At 40.8% G+C, this 14,148-nt stretch overlaps 1 protein-coding gene across 1 annotated transcript in view; it reads left to right on the top strand.

Moving 5' to 3' along the window:
• Window positions 1–2,769: 2,769 nt before the first annotated feature.
• Window positions 2,770–14,148, top strand: part of CDC42SE2 (CDC42 small effector 2) — a 74,837-nt gene continuing 63,458 nt past the window's right edge. Inside the window, exon 1 of the mRNA XM_088129990.1 lies at window positions 2,770–3,259. The gene's annotated coding sequence lies outside the window, so the exon portion shown is untranslated. The remainder of the gene's footprint in view (window positions 3,260–14,148) is intronic.

Here is a 14,148-nt window from a genome sequence, read left to right on the forward strand (position 1 = left end):
CCATGTTTTCAGAAAATGCTAACTCTGGTTTATTGAATGAACACAGCTGGCTGGATTTGCACAATCCATTGAACAATAAATTAAACCAACCACACTGAATTCAAACAATGCACAGAGAAGCAAACTGGACAATTAATTCACACAAAATAATGTCAGAACCAAACATGATGTTGCCTAGGTTTACATGGCCTGCCAAAATGAAATAGGGTAGTGTGTGGGTCAGTGTGTTGGAAACAAAACATGTGTTAGCATGTTGTATGAACCAGGCCATTCACACTTAGCCATAATATACAATTTATTTGGGCATAGTATGTTATGTGAACATAACTGGGGGATAGGTTAAACGTGTGAACACAGTCATCATGGCTTTGTGTGATATGTAAACCCAGCTGCAGTATTATGTGTAAAATATTTCAGTGAAGTAGCAGGGCAAGGAAAACAAAACTTATTTTGTCATTTCCTTATATTGGTCCATAATGTGTATATATAAGCTATTTTTCTTTTTGTTTAAGCAAATATAAACATTGCCTTCTGTAAGACCCATTTCCTCAAAATTCTGCCTCCTTTTGTCTTAGAAAAGAGCAATAGCATTTTTACATATATGAAGGAAATAACTTCATTCTGATTGTTGTATCTCAGCCATAGTTTATTGCATACATATCAATTAACTGAAATAGCACCAACATTCTAAGTTGTAAACTGTTATTTATAACCTGCACATTATGCAATTCTAAGGATCCATGCCAGCAAAAAAGATCCTTTTTGTGGCCTTTGGAACTTCCTCTCATCACGATTGCTTCATACTGGCAGCAGAGCTCAGTTGCTCAAGAGGAGTTTGCATTCATTTGGGTGTGAGCAGGGAAAGTTGTCTGGTTGGCTTGTGTAAAGGTTTGTCACGGGGAGTTGCAACAACGTCTGCAGCAAACTCCTAAATTGTTGAAAGTCCAAATCCAGTGGCATGATTCTTCAGCACAGCATGTCCTACTGACCAGTAAGGTGAAGCTACAGAGTGAAGGATTTATTCTGCATCCTCTCGTCTTCTATCAGCCCATGGGCTCCTTGTCTAAGAGATTGCTTAGTTCAGGTCACTTCCTTCTGCTTTTTCTTCCCAGGCACACACACATCAAACCCATACTGTACTCTTTGACTCCTCCGGTAGGATGTAGTTAGCTAGTGCTAGGCTTTGCCTATCCCAATCACGTATTTCCTGTAAATAAATCATCTCTCTGTTCTAGTTATAAAACCTGCTTCACTAATTGTTGTTCAGGTCAGATTCCACTTTCAGGTGCTAGAAGTATGTAGGTAATGGCATTTATGTGAGATCATGCCTGCTGCAAAATTTGACCCTCTCCCTGAACTCCCCCACAGAGGCCCAGGTTGGGCTGACTATATAGTAAGAAGAGAGCTCAGGAAGGGGAAGTAAAAAAAGAGCCAGTGTCTAAAAGTAGAGAAGACAGTAGAGTTTGAGGGCAGTTGCACACTCCTAGACCACACTCATATATCTATCTATCTATCTATCTCTATCTATCTCTATCTATCTTTCAGAAGCAGTGACATCTACCTGAAGCCCCCCAAACACTTGGGAAGAACAGGACTGGACTAGCTGATAATTATATATAGGAGAGCCAGTTTGGTCTAGTGGTTAAAGCATCAGGCTAGAAACCAGGAGACTGTGAGCTCTAGTCCCACCTTAGGCTGGGTGACTTTGGGCCAGTCACACTCTCTCAGCCCTAAATGTTGGGCTTGGGTGACAAGCCGGTCATCACTTCCTGTCACAACCAATGGATCAACATTAGGTTGATCCAAAAAAAGCGGACCCTGCACCTGTGGGAAAGATGCTAGGAAGAAGAAAAAATTGAAATTAGCAACCAGTTATTTGGTTTATTTGCACCATAATAAACCTGTATATTTAATCATCATTAAAGAGTTGTTACTTCCGATAGCAAATCTCTGGTCTATCCTTGTAAGTTTTGATTAAGATTCCTTGCCAGGACTCCTTCAAACTACAATTCCCAGAATCCTTTTGGTAGAGGGGAAGCTATGACAACCATTTAAACGCATTTAAGTTTGTTAGGCAGACGTCACCTAACTTCCCCTAAGCTCGCTGTCATTTAACAACAGCCCGGCTGATTTTCTCCGTCTGCCTCCGCCTCCTGAGATCCCCGCTGCCGCCCGTGCGCGCCTTTCCCTCGTCCACCAGGTCGCTTTCCTTTGCAGCCTTCTCGCGCGCTCTGTAGTGGCGCTGGCAAAACCGACTTTAGTCGAAAGTGACACAATTATACCCACGTTCAGGAAGTGGGGGAGGAGTCTAAAATCTCTCTTCCGTCACCTGAACACGGCAGATCTAGCTTCTTGCATTGAAATTATCTCCCCTGTCCCGGGTCTCTTCCAGTGGAGCCGAGTACATGAAGCGTGGGAAAGCAGGGTTATGACGGTCGGGCTCTCATTTGCAGAGGATCAGTAGTTTACAAATGATTAAAACTTCAACATTGTATAAACAGACATAGTTATACATTGTTTCTCTTTCAAGATCCATCGTATAAACAGATGTACGTTGTTTCTTTTCAAACATCCAGATCTTCACACTGTTATTTATTGACCTAGCTTTGTCACACAAGCCATCACCCGCGCCTCTGTTACCATGCGAAAGATACCGAAGAATACGCATCTGCTCTTTTCCTTTTGTTAAGTGGCTTCCGCCTCGCACCTCTTTTCGCCCCGCCTTCCTCCTAAGGAAGCCTAAAGTTAACCCTTTATTTGCATTACCCTGGAGCAGCCCTCCCCTCCTGCATCCCGGGGCACTCGCTCTGTGGCACCGGCCGGGCTAAGGAGGTTCCTCCGCCCTCCTGCCGGGCTTGGGCGCTCCGACAGAGACCGGAGCGGAAGGGAGAGCGGACCAGCGCCGGCGCTGCTGCATCCGTCTGCTTACCACTCTTTGCACGGGGTTCGCCGGCTTCGCTCGAGCAGCCGGAGCCGAGCCGAGCCGGTGAGAGAAGCTGAGCGGGAAGCCGCGCTGCACCGCAAAGCGACAGGAAGGAGCGGAGGGCGGTGCGGCGGCGGCGGCGGCGGCGTCGCCTCCCCTTACTCCCCGCGCCTGCCTTCCAGCCCGCGTAGGCTCTTCGGAGCAGCCGCCTCTTCGCCATCCCTCGAGCAGGAGGGGACTCGCTCTTCGAGCCGCCGACGCGAGAAACTGCGAGGCGGCGCCGGTGCGGAAAGCAGCGAAAGAGGAAAGCAGACAAAAGAGGGCGAGCGCGCGGAGGTGAGTGGCGGGCAGAGCGCAGGCTGGGGGCGCAGCCTTTCTTCGGCTCGGGCTTCATTGCTCCGGGGGGCGGTGAGGTCAGGTAAACGTGTTCTCTCCCCGGCATCCCGTGTCCGACCCTCCCGCCTCCGCTTGCAGCCGTAAGAAGCCACTGATGGATCGGCGCGCTTGGGGTCCTTCCCCCTAAAGGCGAGCGGGGACAGCTCCGGGCGGGTGGCGAAGGGGGTGGCGGCGGCGGCGCGGCTGCGAGGCTCGGCACGTGAAAACAGAAAGTGCTCTTCCGAGGAGGAAGAAACCCAGCCCTCGTGTCCGCCGCAGCATAAGTGCAAGGCCTTCCTGCGTGCCTGTGTGTTACTGCACCAGTGTGTGTGACCTGCGCCTTCAGGATCCACGCTGGGACCGATTTATGTTTCCGTGTGTTTCAGTTGATTTAAAATGCGTTTTTCTGCCCTGTGGCGCTGCTCTTCTTTCCAAGGGAAAGGAGCGGTGCTGAATGAGAAATAGCCTGGCAAGAAGTCGCAAAAAAGCATCTAACCGCAGCAGGGAAAGCACTAGAAATGAAAAAGGGTTTGGTTGATGGGGTGGGGTGGGGTGGGGTGGGGGGTGTGCACTGCTGCTAAACTAGCCAGTCATATGGATGGAAGCTGGGAAGGTCTCACGGTGGTAAAGAACAGGAATTATTTCCCTCCCTGCCATCTTTGCAGAAAGCAAAGCCTCATTAATGGATAGTTTACACCTTCAGAGGTTTATTTTTTTAACAGAGGGATGAACATTGCCTGTGTGATTTCCTAATTATCAGATGAAGGACTAGGAGATTTTTGCTTTACTCATTGCTCTCCCACATAGATAGTGTATCACCAGAATAGGAACAAAATTAGTATTTTGGCTTTTTTCTTATGGCTTTAAAGCAAGTGAGGGCATGGGGCATCGCTGTATTGTACTTTATTTTCAGGTCCCTTTTTCTTCTGTGCACAGTGGCTTGAGATGCCAGATTTGCTTAATTCTCCCCATGATATATGGGTACCTTGTAATGACACTGATGCACTTAATAAGAATTGCAGTCTGGTAAATGGGGTGAGAGTGAGAATCTTTTAATCCTGAGATGTTTATGTTTGGTGGAAGTGGAACACATCAGCCCTTGTAGATGCTTTAAAGATTATAATTTTAAAATTGCTTGCTGCGAATGAGTGCAATAGCACAAAGACGAAAAGCTAGATAAATAGTGCTTTAACAGGTTGTTCAGCACTAGTATTTCTTGGCCTCAAGGACAAATGGTGGCTTTACTTCCCCCCCCCCCCTTATACAAGAGGGTGCGGTACCTGCTCTGTAATGCCGCACTGCTAGCAGTAGATAGCAACCAGGACTTCTATCCATGTACAGAATAATATTTCTGCCCCTCTTTCAGAGTCTTATCAGAAGAATGCAGAAATGTTGCTTTGGGCATAATACTTTATGTTTTCTAAGAAAAAATTTACAAACCTCCCATAAAATTCAATGGTGAATTAGGCCATAATAGATAACAATATACAGGATGGTCTTTATGTTCAAATACAGTCATTTTTAAAAAAATGTTTTTCTCTGATCAGTTTTAATCCTCTTCATCCTGCCATATTTCTCATAGTCCAATCTTAAGCACCTTTATCACTGTTAACGTTTACTAAAACTAATAAACTTTAATTTTACTACAAACTACCTTTCTATGATGGTTCTTGCCTAAAACTGTTGATTTCACTGTGCTATAGAAAGTATAGATTTTAGTTTGACAGTGGCCTATTTGCCAGGTAGTTTCAAGATTTATGTGGTTTGAAATCAGCTTTCTCCTTTAAAAATATGCATATTTAAGGCATCGGATTAGAGAGAGACTGCTGCAAGCCCACCTTCAGCCATGGAAGCATGCTGAGTGACTTTGGGCCAGTTTCTCTCTCTCTCTCAGCTCAACCTACCTTCCAGGGTTGTTGTAGGGAAAAATTGGAAGAATTGCCTTGAGTTTCTGGAAGAAAAGTAGAATATAAATCCAATAAATAAATAAATGCAGTGGTATTAAACATAGTTAAATAAATAACATGCACTCATTGCTCTGATTAAAACAAACAGTGATTGCAGCATTTTAAAGCCAAATTATGGCTAAATGGAGAATGCATATTTTAATGAAGCCATTTTTTAATTGCAAAGGATTTGGATTATTATTTGAGAAAGGTTTTCAGGATTCATTGCGTACTGATTATATACTGATTTGTAGTTAGGAACACATAGTTATGAGGACACGTGAACCTGACTCTATCATAGTGTGGTACATGCTTATTTTTATGTCCAATATATTGATTAGGATCTTTCATTCCCAAGTGTTTGCTTTGGGGTTAGACGGGAAATACACTGCTATGGCATTTATCATATTATGAGATATGCATACACACCCAGGCAAAAATGATACTTAGATATGGAGCCATGGTTTTTGGTAGTTTACACTAGTTTTGTGTTGGAATAAAGCACTGTGGAAGAAGGCAGTGGCATTTTCATATTGCTCCCCCCCCCCCCAAATGAATGTGCTTGTGAAATCACTAAGAGTTGAGGTTGTGACTTTACTGTTTTTACATGGTAACAGAGCTTAATCTTCCTGTAATAAAAAATAAATGATGATTCTTCAAATTGATCTTCTTCTGAGAGAGAAAGAATGCTAGATAAATTCTTAATATGCCATAAGTCCTGAGGAAGAACACTGGAGAGATAAAAGCCTTCTCTGTTAATTGCAGTCTAACAAAGTTGCCTTTAAATGTTAGCAATGCATTATACATTTATTGGCAAATGTAGGTAGGGACATCCTCAGCTTTTTCTGTTGTTGAGTCATTTCTTATTGTGCCCTCATTTCACCTTTTGGCCCAATACTATGCATAAAATTTCTGTGATGCATCTGTTGTTGGCAATGTAATAGTAACTCATGCTGTTTTGCAGGGATACCATGTTCTGGTTTCTCTTCAAGCCCAGCACAAGATCCCACACGGGTAGAATAGTTATACAGGTGAAACTTGAAAAATTAGAATATTGTGCAAATGTTCATTTATGTCAGTAAGGCAACTCAAAAGGTGAAACCAATATATGAGATAGACGCATTACATGCAAAGCGAGATATGCCAAGCCTTACTTCGGTATAATTGTGATGATTATGGCGTACAGCTTATGAAAACCCCAAATTCACAATCTCAGAAAATTAGAATAGTGTGAAAAGGTTCAATATTCGAGGCTCAAAGTGTCCCACTCTAATCAGCTAATGAATCCATAACACCTGCAAAGGGTTCCTGAGCCTTTAAATGGTCTCTCAGGCTGGTTCAGTAGGAATCACAAGCATGGGAAAGACTGCTGACCTGACAGTTGTGCAGAAAACCATCATTGACACCCTCCATAAGGAGGGAAAGCCCCAAAAGGTAATTGCAAAAGAAGTTGGATGTTCCCAAAGTGCTGTATCAAAGCACATCAATAGAAGGTTATGTGGAAGGGAAAAGTGTGGAAGAAAAAGGTGCACAAGCAGCAGGGATGACCGCAGCCTGGAGAGGATTGTCAGGAAAAGGCCATTCAAAAGTGTTGGGGACTTTCACAAGGAGTGGACTGAGGCTGGAGTTAGTGCATCAAGAGCCACCACACACAGACGGATCCTGGACACGGGCTTCAAATGTCGTATTCCTCTTGTCAAGCCGCTCCTGAACAACAAACAACATCAGAAGCGTCTTACCTGGGCTACAGAAAAAAAGAACTAGTCTGTTGCCCAGTGGTCCAAAGTCCTCTTTTCTGATGAGAGCAACTTTTGCATCTCATTTGGGAACCAAGGACCCAGAGTCTGGAGGAAGAATGGAGAGGCACACAATGCACAATGCTTGAAGTCCAGTGTGAAGTTTCCACAGTCTGTGTTGATTTGGGGAGCCATGTCATCTGCTGGTGTTGGTCCACTGTGCTTCATTAAGTCCAGGGTCAACACAGCTGTCTACCAGGAGATTTTGGAGCACTTCATGCTTCCTTCCGCAGACGAGCTTTATGGGGATGCTGACTTCATTTTCCAGCAGGACTTGGCACCTGCCCACACTGCCAAAAGTTCTAAAACCTGGTTCAATGACCATGGGATTACTGTGCTTGATTGGCCAGCAAACTCGCCTGACCTGAACCCCATAGAGAATCTATGGGGCATTGCCAAGAGAAAGATGAGGGACATGAGACCGAACAATGCAGTGGAGCTGAAGGCTGCTATTGAAGCATCCTGGTCTTCCATAACACCTCAGCAGTGCCACGGGCTGATAGCATCCATGCCACGCCACATTGTGGCAGTCATTGCTGCAAAAGGGGCCCAACCAAGTACTGAGTACATATGCATGCTTATACTTTGCAGAGGTCCGATATTGTTCTATTTCCAATCCTTGTGTTATTGATGTCATGTAATATTCTAATTTTCTGAGATTGTGAATTTGGGGTTTTCATAAGCTGTACGCCATAATCATCACAATTATACCAAAGTAAGGCTTGACATATCTCGCTTTGCATGTAATGCGTCTATCTCATATATTGGTTTCACCTTTTGAGTTGCCTTACTGACATAAATGAACATTTGCACGATATTCTAATTTTTCGAGTTTCACCTGTATACAACTTGATAGCTTTATTAGCATGCTCCTCCAGGTAGCTCAGCTACTATAGCAGAGATATAAATATTAACCTTAAACATTAACCTTGACTTGATTTCAACTCAAAGGACATGATGTGATATCCTTAAGCTTTCACTTTTGAGCTCTCACCTCCATTCATATCTCTTCACTCAAAACCGTTCATCTCAATAATATTTAATCCCGATCTGAGCTTTCCACCTCTAATAAAACCATAAAGTCTTCAACTGGTGCCAGCTGCTACACATAGCTTAATAAAAGTCATTTCTATTTTTACTTCCTCTCTCCTCTGGCAAATTTTCGATTTTAGAATTTAACCAACTTTTCATCATTGTTTCTCTGCAAAGTGCCATAATGGTACTATATATTAATAACTAATATTATAAATTGATCATAGATTTGATTTGCCAATAGAGTTCCCATCTATTTAATAGTGATTGATATGTTAACGGACACTTCTTTATAAATGTCGCTACAAACATTTATGTCTTGTTTACATTTTTGTAATTGTAAAGTAAGACATTTTCGCTAGCTTCAGCTTTGTTTCCATTATTTACTAGATTTGAACATTTCTGATAGGGTCAATATTTTTCAGAACTTAATTTTTTCTACCTTTTTTCCTTTAGTGTCTGTGTCTTTTTTTAAAACTTATATTACCACTTCCTCTTTGCTAGAACATGCAAAGTTAAAGATGAAGTGTTATAAAACCACAGGTTGTGAAATACTTGCATTTGAATTGTTCTTCTAATCTTCATAGTTCAATAGGAAAAAATTCCCTTCTCACCCCTATGGGTGATACGTGTCTTCCTCAATCTCGGGTCCTCTACCAGAGACCTGGGAGTTTGAGGGTTCTGCACAGTATCTTAGCTGTTCCTAGCACTGCACTCTTCTGGACAGAGAGTTCTGATGTTGTTTCTGGGATCAGTTGGAGCCACTCTCCCAGCTTAGAAGTCACGGCCCCGAGTGCTCCTACCACCATTGGGACCACTTTGGCCTTTACTTTCCACATCCTCCTATATCCCCTTCTCATTAGGTCTGCTGTTATAGTAGCATTCCATCAATTCCAAGTTCTCTTGTCTTGTCCATGTAGCCACTTAACATCAGATTGTCCTGGTTCCCCAACATCTGATGCGGACCTTGTTAATCTGGGCGATGTCTGAGCCGGCATGACTCTCTTAGTTCGTGTCACTCTCATATTTGAGGTAGGCAGGTGAAACGTTAGGGGGTCTTTGCCCAAGGACCCCTACTGGTAAGGTAGGTACCAGCTGGGATTTGAACCCCGGTCTTCTGCATCAAAGGCGATGTTCTAACCACTACGCTATCCAGCCGCTACAGTTCAATAGTAACTCTAATATCTCTACTATTGAACTGAATAGTAATCAATATTTCAGTCTATTGAACTGAAATATTGATTACTATTCAGTTCTATATATATATATATATTTCTTTTAAAACATTTAAATAATTTCAAGACTGCTAATTAAACACCTGCTAATTACCAATGATTTGATGAAGCATATTTCCTCAGTTTGCAAATAAGTATATAAGTGTATGTATGTATGTATGTATGTGTGTATATATATATATATATATATATATATATATATATATACACACACACACACTCACACATACATATACCTACCTACCTACTACCTATCTGCATCTTACTGGCAAAGACATTTTATATTTTAAAAAAATCATTACAAATTTCTCAGTGTTTATTCAGAAGCAAATTCTCTTGTGTGCAGCTGTGCTTGCTTCTTAATCTATATATTCAGAATCATGGCCTTAAAGCTCTTTATAGTTAATCATCACTGTTACTTTTCTTCTGATTTGCTTTTTAAACTGTGTCTATTTCTAGTTTCATAAGTTCTCCATAATAGAATTTAGATGCTCTTGCCCAGATCCTGCATGTGTTGCCTCAAGGAAATAGGGTAGAAGATACATATAGGTTGTGCTTATGTTGAGAGCAATCTTGTTTTCTATCCTTTTGTGCAATGTATTTTTTAATAATAACTTTATTAATTTTTATTTAAAAAGAACAGTAAAAACTAACAGTAAACAGTAATATTAAGAGAAAGAATAAGAAGAAAGAAAAGAAAATTAAAGAAGAAAATAGTAAAGATCAAAAGTGCAGAAAAGAAAAGGAGACTAAAAAAAAAAAGAATTGACTTCCAACCCTCCTTGCAAAAGATATAAGTAATAATATACATCAAACTCTTACTCTAAATTTAAAACTTAACTTCCATTATTTCTAATAACCCATATTCTTTCTAATTATCAAATCCATACAACATAATTTCATTTTTTTTCTGTTTCCTGCAAAACATCCAAAAAGGGTTTCCAGTCAGCATTAAGATTGCACTATGTCTTATCTCGAATCAAACCCATTAATTTTGCCACTTCAGCCAACTCCATCATCTTCACCATCCATTCCTCCACTGTAAAGTAATGTTGTATCTTTCCACCTCTGTGCATATAAAAGCTTGTTGCTGTTATCATATATAAAAACAAAGTTCCATGAGTTTTTTCCAACTGTTTATCCATCAAACCCAAAAGGCAGGTCACTGGTTTTGCCTGAATATTGTGCAGTGTATTTTTGGAGTGCACCAACCTTGTCTCTACTCTTTTTCGAGTACAGAACAGCTAATTCACAGCATAACATGTAGGAAAACACAGCTTGGGCAAATAAACAGTAATTTCTTCTGGAAAATTATAGAATCAGCTACAGTACTTCTATAATTTTATAATTTTATAATTCTAATAAAAAAACCCACAGACACTAAAGGAAGACAATTGATGTCCTCTGGAAACAACAATAATTATGAACACGGCCTCTGAAATCCTGGTCAATTTCTAGGGAATGGCTTTGACAGCTTTACAAAGACTACAACTGATGTTGAAAGTCAGAATTATTCAGATACCACCCCCCCCCCCGATTATTTTCTCTTGTGAGGCATGACGGCGAAATTACTGAAGGTCTTAGAGCCACAGAACAGAACTTTATATTATCTTTTCCACATATACTGCTGTAACTATCTGGGAATCCCAGGTTTTTTCTCCCATTTTCAGGCTGAAGCCCTGTGCCATGCTAAAATGCAGTGAGATTTACGTATTCTGAAAATATGTAGCCTGTAGCCAGCTTCATTGGGACATATGTAAGCAAAGGCGGTATCTTGTCATGACAGAAAGGCAGCAGAAGATAGTTTTCAGCATTTTGTCATGATATTTCTTGAAGAAGAACTCTTTGACCTCAGCAGAGAGAAAGGCAGACTTTCTCTGCCTTTCAATAGAAATCTGTCAGTTAATAGAAAAACAGGAAGTAGACTCAAAATTATTATTACTTTCTTAGTCTTTGCAAAGTATTATGCCTTTTAGCTGCTAGTTTTACAGATAAATTAGTTGATAACAGTGCCGTGAACATAGTATGTGGATGTGTTACGGCTACTTAACATTTTTAAAATAAATGCCCTGCTAGGTCCAGGAATTGTGTAATGGAAAATGGATTGTAGAGATCAATCAATTAACCTCTGTCTTGTACGTGAAAGGCCACTTGTGATAGAGGTTACTAATTATGACTCTTTATAGCATTTCGTTTTTTTTTGTTTTTTTTAAGATGTGAGTTTTGCTCCTTCGCCCTTTTCGTTCTTTCCTGTTTTGGTTTGTTGTTAGAATGCATGCCCAGTCGTTCGGAAACTAAATCAGTAATGTGACATCTTCATTCATTTGTATTAGAATTTTAAACAAGATCTGTAATAATGTTTAAAGTAATTATGGCCTGCTTTTTAATAAGATGATTTATGATTAGAAATGAGGTATGAAGTTGAGACTCTACCGAGAGGTCATTAAGAAAGAGAAATAATGTATCACTTCTGTATAAGTGTTCCCAGTAATTGTTTTTGGCAGCCTGATCATTTTTGGTTATCACTTTTTTTCTTTCCACTACACTTATTCTGAATTTGTTTCAACTAATCATGTGATAGAAAAGCAGTTTCTTTTTTGATCTACCAGGTCAATCCATTTTCAGTACTATTGCTAAAGGTACATTCAAGCTGTCTAAAAAAACCTTTAAAACATTTTAGACTTCTTTTATTAAATCCTATTTGGCTCTTCACCAGATGTGTGTATCTAGACAACTTGTGAAATAACCCAGAATGAATGGATATAGAGAGATAGACGCATACTAATCTTTATTTAGTACCATATACCTTGTTTTTTTAGCCTGAAAGTCTACCAGAAGAATAAAAACAGATGGTCCCTGCCTACAGGCTTATAATCTAAAAAAATACAATGCAGAAGGGAAAAGAAAAGAAGGGGAAGGGACAACCGAAGCAAGATGAATAAAAAGGGGACTAATTCTTAATACTTCATGATTCTTTACTAGAGACGTGTGATGGAAACGGGTGTACAGGAAGACTTAGGAGATACTGTCATCTCCAGGAGCAGACAGTCCTCCTGTTTTTCAGTTGATTGTGAAGAGACAAAGATGCTCAGCCAAACATCACACCTGCAGCAAGTGGAGATAATAGCATTTCATTGTCTGCTGCTTCTCTTCTCAGAAGGCTTTTGGTTCTGATGGCCTCTGTGAGAAATGAATGGATGTGCTGCATCTGTTTGTAGAGCTGTAAGATAATTGGCAGTAGAAGGCTACAGCCAAGGGCATGACTAACTAGCACATTTTTAGTGGCTACTTTTGCCAATATAAAGTCTTCAAATTGAGCTTCATTCATGGTGACTATGTTGCCATTGGCACCTTCTGGTTTTTAACTCTCCAACTTTCAGAACTAACCTCCTGCTCCTGGAGTTTCTAGTGGTCTCTCATCCAAGTATATAACTAGGTACAACCTGCTTAGTCTTTTTCCAAGATCAGGCAAAGTTAGCTAAGTACGCCAATTGTCTGGGATTTTTGCTGGAAAATATGGTGTCATTTAAAAATGGCTGGGATATTCAAATGAATTGTAACTAGGGTGCATCTAGAAGGAGACTCCTTTTGTCTTCAAGGCATGGCTGGGCAATTATCTTTTTTTAAGACAGTTGCTGCTCTGTAAGTTCTTGATAATCTATTGTGTTTGCAACATGGTGAAACAGCATTTCTCAGTGCATTGTGTTATAATTGCAGAAGTAGAAGGAGATTGAAAAGCTGTGTGTGAACCATTTGTATTTATAGGGCAAGGTATAAATATAGTGCTATGATTGAGGGAGAAGAGGGTGGTCTTGCAGGTTGTTTCAGTTTCCCTTAAAACAAAAAAATGTTGATAAATTCATGTACTACTATGGAGGACTGTAGATTTCAAACCAAAAAGGACGTTGTTGTTATTTAAGATTGTGTGTGTTGAATACTGGGCTTAAAAACACTTTATCAATATTAAAACAGGACAATTATGAATTACCAGTCTTCAGATGCCTTCTGCTGTCCTAGGTCAAAGATGAAGACTGAGGAAAAATGTTACAAAACAAGTTTTATAGCTTAAAAGATTATTTAACTTGCAGGTTACATTACAGCTGCAGTGAAGCATGTAAAATTCAGGAGAATACAGAAATTGTGATCACAAAAAAAAAAAAAGTCCTACAATACACTTCGAAAGAAACCTATATTGTATTTGCATGACCAGCATGTGATTGGACAGCTTTCTCTTCCCTCTCATCTATATGATTTAAAACAACTGCCACTTGGTTTATTAAAGTTTATGGTTTCATCTGCCTACAACTCCACCTCCCACTAACCAATGAAGGAAACATAAAAGGTTAATGCCTTCCCTCAGGATTGGGCATGTCAGGCTTAATCCAAGAACAGCGAGGAAACAGTTCATCCAAATTCAGTTCCTTTATTGATAACACCATATAGACAGAATCTTGCCAGACTAAATCTGCACTGTGGCAACTAGTGGATATACCTTGGGAGGGTCTAGGGAGTGGCTATCCTGAACCTCTTAGGCTTCCCACGCTCCATGTCCGGACTGTGTTGTCTCTTGTCTCCTTGCCCTTCCTGGAATGCATCCCTTCCTTCCTGATAGCCTTGCTCTCTCCTGCAATCACCACACCTGAAAAGGCAACAACCAGTGGAGAAGGCTCCTAAGTCCTGCCCCCCGATAAGGAGGAACTCCTACATCTTTGGCTTTTCCTTAAAGAGAAGTATGGGGTTTGCCTGTTGCTTGTTGATAAAGGCTTTATCTGTTTATCTCTTACAACATATGTCAAACATCTGTCCTTGAACCCAGAACCCAGTCTTACTGAGTGAATAGC

The sequence above is a fragment of the Python bivittatus genome, unplaced genomic scaffold (assembly GCF_059951505.1).
Source record: "Python bivittatus isolate LINGU-HERP-01145 unplaced genomic scaffold, Pbiv_v1 ctg000850_np1212, whole genome shotgun sequence".
NCBI classification, from domain to species: domain Eukaryota; kingdom Metazoa; phylum Chordata; class Lepidosauria; order Squamata; family Pythonidae; genus Python; species Python bivittatus.